Source organism: Herpailurus yagouaroundi, unplaced genomic scaffold (assembly GCF_014898765.1).
Source record: "Herpailurus yagouaroundi ecotype Mexico unplaced genomic scaffold, PumYag 166, whole genome shotgun sequence".
NCBI classification, from domain to species: Eukaryota; Metazoa; Chordata; class Mammalia; order Carnivora; family Felidae; genus Herpailurus; species Herpailurus yagouaroundi.
Genome location: NW_024412407.1, coordinates 36226555 through 36233017, shown reverse-complemented (window position 1 = coordinate 36233017; position 6463 = coordinate 36226555).

Sequence of the window (6463 nt, the reverse complement as noted above, 5' to 3'; positions counted from 1 at the left end):
CTCTTAATTTCACCCACTTTATATCCGTTTGCTCTACCTGACTGCCTGTCATATATATATTTCCGTTATTATATCAGTCACCATGCAATCAGAGAAGGAGGATCACTATATAGATACACACACACACACACACACACACACACACACACACACTGCCCCCTCCTCCATGATTCTGCTTTTCTGATTGTACCCCAGCTGATGTAATAAAGGAAATATGTAGTTTAGGGCAGTCATTCTTAAGATTTCAAAATCTATGTCTTGTTTGGATAAGCAGAAACATTTCTCTTCTTCTTTCCCACCCCACCAGTTATAACAGACTCCTCTTAGGTTAAGCAATTCTGGTTTCACAGAGATACATGGATGGTGTTTCTTACTATAGTTATATTGTTTAAAGTGCTATTTTCATTAAAAAAAGATGATACTATAATGGCTTTGGTTTTTAAATTAAATAATCCACTTCCACACATTCTTTTTTTCTAATTTTGTTAATGTTTATTTATTTTTGAGAGAGAAAGAGACAGAGTGAGAATGGGGGAGGGGCAGAGAGAGAGGGAGACACAGAATCCAAAGCAGGCTCCAGGCTCTGAGCTGTCACCACAGAGCCAGATGCGGGTCTTGAACCCAAAAATCGTTCAAGAGATCATGACCCACCCAGGCACCCCATCCATTACCACACATTCTTTTTTTTTTTTTTTTTTTAACACTTATTTATCTTTGAGAGAGAGAGAGACAGAGACAGAGCATGAGAGAGGTAGGGGCAGAGAGAGAGGGACACACAGAATCTGAAGCAGGCTCCAGGCTCTGAGCTGTCAGCACAGAGCCCAACGCGGGGCTCCAACTCCTGGACCATGAGATCATGACCTGAGCCAAAGTCGGACGCCCAGCCGACTGAGCCACCCAGGCGCCCCTTTTTCCACACATTCTTAATTGTTCATTCTTCCCCAGTCCTTGCCCATCCTCATCGCTCTTTTGGAGGATAAAGATTAGACATTCAGGTTCCTCTTCATGTTTGTATGTAGTGAGTCACAAGAGCCACAATTCACTCCCTAACACCCAATACAAGCCAACTAATCTACATAATTTTAGTTTTAAAAAAAGTCAGAGAGGGGCGCCTGGGTGGTTCAGTCAGTTAAGTACCCGACTTCAGCTTTGTTAGAAGCACCCATCAAACTTTGTTAGAAGGTAGGCTGATTTCTCCTTACCATCATCTGTGGTGGGTTTCTCTTCCCTTTGCTCCAGACAGGAGTGAGAACCACTATGGATCTTTCCTCTCATCCTTGTCATTATCTGAAATTTAGTTCACTTAAATTCCTCTATACTCTCATCTCTCTTGACTTTTTAATTTTTTTTTTTTTGTTTATTTGTTTTGGGGAGAGAGAGAGACACACACACAGCGCAAACTGGGGAGGGGCAGAGAGAGAGGGAGACACAGAATCCGAAGCAGATTCCAGGCTCTGAGCTGTCAGCACAGAGCCCGACGCAGGGCTTGAACCCACGGACTGCAAGATCATGACCTGAGCTGACACTCAACCAACTGAGCCACCCAGGTGCCCCTAGGAAAGTCTTGTAGAGGAGTAGAAGAGCTGAGAGGAGACCCCTGGCATTCCAGGCCTTTGGCTAAGAAAGTTTGGGGGTAGGAGCAGAAAAGAACTGAGATCCTCTCCCAAGGCTTCAAGCTAAGGAAGATATCCAGCAGAGCAGCAAAGCAGAGAATAAGAGCTGTAAATCAACATTTGCTTGTAGGAAAAGTCCTAGTCCTGCCTTCAAAATATTCGAAGCCAGTGGTGAATTGAATCAAACTAAAAAATTATAACAAACCCCAAAGTCAGTTTAATTACACATCATACAGACTCAGTCCCAATCCTGGTGGTATTATAGGAGAAGGCATTAACCCTTTTTTGGAGGAAAACATCATTTAATTCTTTGTCTACTGTGTTTTCACATAAACTGTCCGGCACACAGGAAACAATATCAAGACACGTACACGAATAAGAAAACATAACCCATGGCCAAGAAAGGAAAGCATCAATAGAAGTGAACCAGGAAAGAACCCAGATTTTAGAATTGTCACAGTATGACAAAAATGCTGAAGGACGTAAAGGAAAACATAGAAGCCATGCATGAAGATATGGGCAACTTCAAAAAAGTGGCGGAGAATATAAAAAAGAAGGGAAATGCTAAAAGTGAAAAAACAGTGGGAATTAGTCAGATGGGCTGGCTTGACAGTACTATGGAAACAGTAAGAGGAAAGAAATGTATAAAAAGATAAATAGAAGGTATCCAAATTGTAACAGATCAGAGTTACTTTAGAACTGTGGACCAAGTAACAGATCAGAGTTACTTTAGGACTATAAAAGGTCATGTGGTCTAATATTTGTATCAGTAGAGTAATAAAAGGAGAGGAGAGAGAACATGAGCAGAAACAATATTCAGACAGGTAATAGATGAGAATTTTCCAAGACGGATGAAAGATATCAACTTATAGTCCAAGAATTTCTGCCAACACCAAGAAGAATAAATACAAAAAAACAAAAACAAAAACAACTACACTTAGGCACATTACAGTCAAAATTTTGAAAACCAGATTTAGACCTTAAAAGCAGCTAGAGAAAAAAAACAGATACTATCCACAGGGAGTTAGAATCTGAACTACAAATGACTTCTAATCAAAAATAACGGAGACAGAAGTGGAATGACATCTTTAAAGTGCCAAAAGGAAAAAGAATCTGTCAACCTAAAATTTATATACTGCAAATTATCCTTCAAAAATGAATGTGAAATAAAGACATCCCCACACAGACAAAAGCTGAGAGACTTTACCTCCAACAAACTGCACTACAAGAAATGCCAAAAGTTCTTGAGGCCAAAGAAAAATGATATCATATCTGCCAGAAGAAATTAAGAAGTATCAGAAAGGGCAAATATCTGGGCAAATTAAAAAGAAACATATATTTTAGTACCTTCATTATATACATGTATTTGCAATTTTTAAAATATCAAAATATTACCCCACAATGTATGTGGGTTTTATAACACATAGAAGTAAAATATATGCCAGTATCATAAGGGATGGGAGAGGGAATTATGGAATAATTATGGAATAATTATGGAATTATGCTGTTGTAAGTTTCTTACATATTCTGATAATAGAATACTATTATTTGAACGTGAACTCTTATAATTAAAGGTACAAACTGTAATTCTTAGAGGACAGCTATATTTAACATAAAGGAGAAAAGCTACAAAGACAACCTAGGAATTTTAGTGGAATATGAAAATAAAATGTCCAATTTGCCAAGAGTTCAGGAAACAAGGAATAGAGAAACAACTGATAAGCGGGAATAAATAAGTGAAACCTTTCCTCAACCATGATTATTGAAAGCTGAATGTCTTTGGAAATTAGCTTTTGCTACAGACTTGATGTTTTTCATGAATCAAACCTAAAACTACAGGGCAAAACAGAGCAACGTGTGAAGTTTGTACTGCAGTCACATCATTTTGACATGACTAACATTGTTGCAATCACAAATAGTATCAAGCTGCTTTATCAACTTCCCATGCTATCCAAAGTGAAAAAGAGAGCAATATTTCTATTCCAACACACATTTACAGCAGCTATGTTGTTCTGACCCCAAACTACAATTCCAATAGTGGTTTTTGGATTTTGATGCAACTGAAAACTAAATTTCCGTGTTTAAAACCCACTTAACCGTGCAACTGAGGCACTTCCACCTAATTTTCCATTGAATATGATTAATTTGCAATGTAATGGCATGCTAAAGGGGAAATATCAAGAGAACTTAATAGAATTCTAATAGAATTATATGAATGCGTTCTAAGCAATGAATATGCTTGACTAAAATCACACATTCATGGATTATTTGTCAGGACCTATCTGGGTGAGAAAATGTTTTCAAAAATGAAATGTGTAAAATTTCATTACAGATCAGCATTAACAGATAGATAAACAATTAGTTTTGATGATAGAGAACACTAATTCTGAACTGGTGGTCAACTAAGTAAAATGTTAATCCCCCCCTCCCGAAAAAAATTCAATTCCTCTCATTATTAGACTTGATTACAATTATTATTATTACACCTTACATTTTGTCAATAAAAAACGTGGATATTTTTCTCTCTAGTTATAGAAGTATCTACATAATATCCTCGATTCTACCTCTTTGCACACAAACCCTCAAATATTTTGTGTCTGGCCCTTTACAGAAAGAGATTGCCAACCTCTGGTTTAAACGTACAGTTTTCCATAACTATTGTTTTGCTTTGGAATCACACACTTTCTAATTCAAATTACTTCTATGAGTCACTTGGAGAAGGTAAGGAGGAAAGGAAGTTGACAGTTAATTCAGTCGTGAGGTTAAATAATTGTAGCTAACATTGAGCACATATAATATGTAGCAAGTCTCAGGTAATTATGTACCTTGTATATATTTGCTTGAACTCTTATGAGATAGGTACTATTTCCCACCTTTAACAGAAGCTGAGAGTTGCCAAAGATCTTATTGGTAAGTAAGTGATACAGAGGTTTATAGGATTTAATCCAGCAATAGGAGTCAATGTCTGCAACATAAGTAGAGGGATCAAAGGCAGAGAGATAATGGGGGGGGGGGGCGCTAAGGAGCTAAGGAGGGTGTCGGATGGGGTGGACTGCAGGTGGAGGAGTTGGTGTGGACATGAGCCCTCTTGGGGACGATAGAACTACCAGGTGACAAAAACTGTTGAGATCTCTGGAGGCTCACAAAAACCCATTTTTCCCACCATTCCAGCAATAGGACTCTTCCATCCCAACCCCCTTAATCACTTCTGGTTCAGAACGTTCTTTTGATGTGTGAAGAGGTCCGAACACATTTTATTATGTGGAGAGTTGAAGACAAGTGAGTAGGAAAAATCTGTAGGGTGGGGAACTGGGAAATCTGTCCTGTTTTACACACACACACACACACACACACACACACACACACACACACAATACACACACAATTAGGCACATACTTAATACATACGTGTTTATACGTTTGTAATATAATACACATCTACACATTAAACTCCTATGTATGTATCAGCAGGGGTTTGGAATTTAACACATAATTATGTTCTTCAGCGTTTTGCAGTGGACACTTCAGAGCGTGTTAAGAGACTACGAATGACAATAAAAATAAGAGCGATCAGACCACATGTGCTCAAGGCTAGAACCCTCAGCCCCGCCGGATTTTGCTTCCCCACGATTGTTTTTCCAGCCAAAGATTCCTCCCCTGGCGGGATCTCAGGGTCATCCAATCGGCCAATGACGGTTTCAGAGAAGCGGTCCCGGGGAGGGGTATTATGTTCGGGAACACGTCCTGTCAACTTTGCAGTCGAGTCACCTATTTCGGTTGGTAGCGGCCGCTATTTCTTTAAATGGACAGCGGATTTCGAAACGGCAGGAAGGAGGGGGGGGGCGCTCAGGAAAAGGAACTCAACCGCCTTTGATAACTGCCCAGCAGCCTTCCCTCCCCAGCAGCCTTCCCTCCCCAGAACGCGTGCCCGGTTGGGGAAGCGCCTGCGGCGGCCGCACCCCGCCCCCGACCCCCCCCCCCCCCACGGGCGCGCGCGGCGCCTGCTCTTTTCGGGGAGCCCACCTTCGCGGGGAATCCCCCCCGCCCGGCAGTCCCCCCGCGTCTGCGGCGCGGCCGCCCGGCTTTGTCTCCGGCGGCGTCGCGCTCCGGCGCTCGCTCTCCCACATTTCCCCGTGTGCAGGCTGTAACCCGATCTCCCATTTCCTGGTGGATTCTCTTAAAGAGGCAGCGGTCGAGAAGCAGAACAAAGGCTATTGTTTTATTTCCTCCTTTGGATTCCGCGTCCTTACCGGAATGCCCCTTCATACATGATTATTCTCACTGCGTCTCTGCTGGGGCGCGGGGAAGCGGGGCGGCGGGAGGGGGGGGCGGGGGGGGAACCTTGTGCATTTCAGGGTAGCTCAGAGACCGAGGCGGGGAAGGTGGGAGGCGTTTCACAAAACCTGTCTTGTGGTTTCTGGGGCCCCAGCGTAACGTTTTTTTTTCCAACGTGTCTCCCCGGACCTGGCGATTGCCCGGCCGCGCCCGGACAGCCGGGCTCCCGGCCCGCAGAGGGGATCACGGCTGCGCGGACGCGCGTGGGCTGCGCTGCGGGGGGCTGCGCCGCGCGCTCCGCTGGCGGCCCTGGCCTCGCGCGGCCCCGCTCCCCCGGCTTCCCTCCGCCGCCGCCCCTCCCCCCGCCCGGCTTTTATTTCCCCGATGCCGGGCTGTAACCCGAGCTTTTATTTCCTGGTGGCTCCTTTAAGAGGCAGAGCTCAGTGCTGGGAATTCACGTCAGTTTCTGCACTGAAACTCTCAAGATCAATGAGCAAAGAGCTTTCTCAGTTCTGCCTTTCAGTTTCTCTCTTCCAGGAAGGAAAACATTCGAGAGAGCGAGGGAGAGCGGCGGG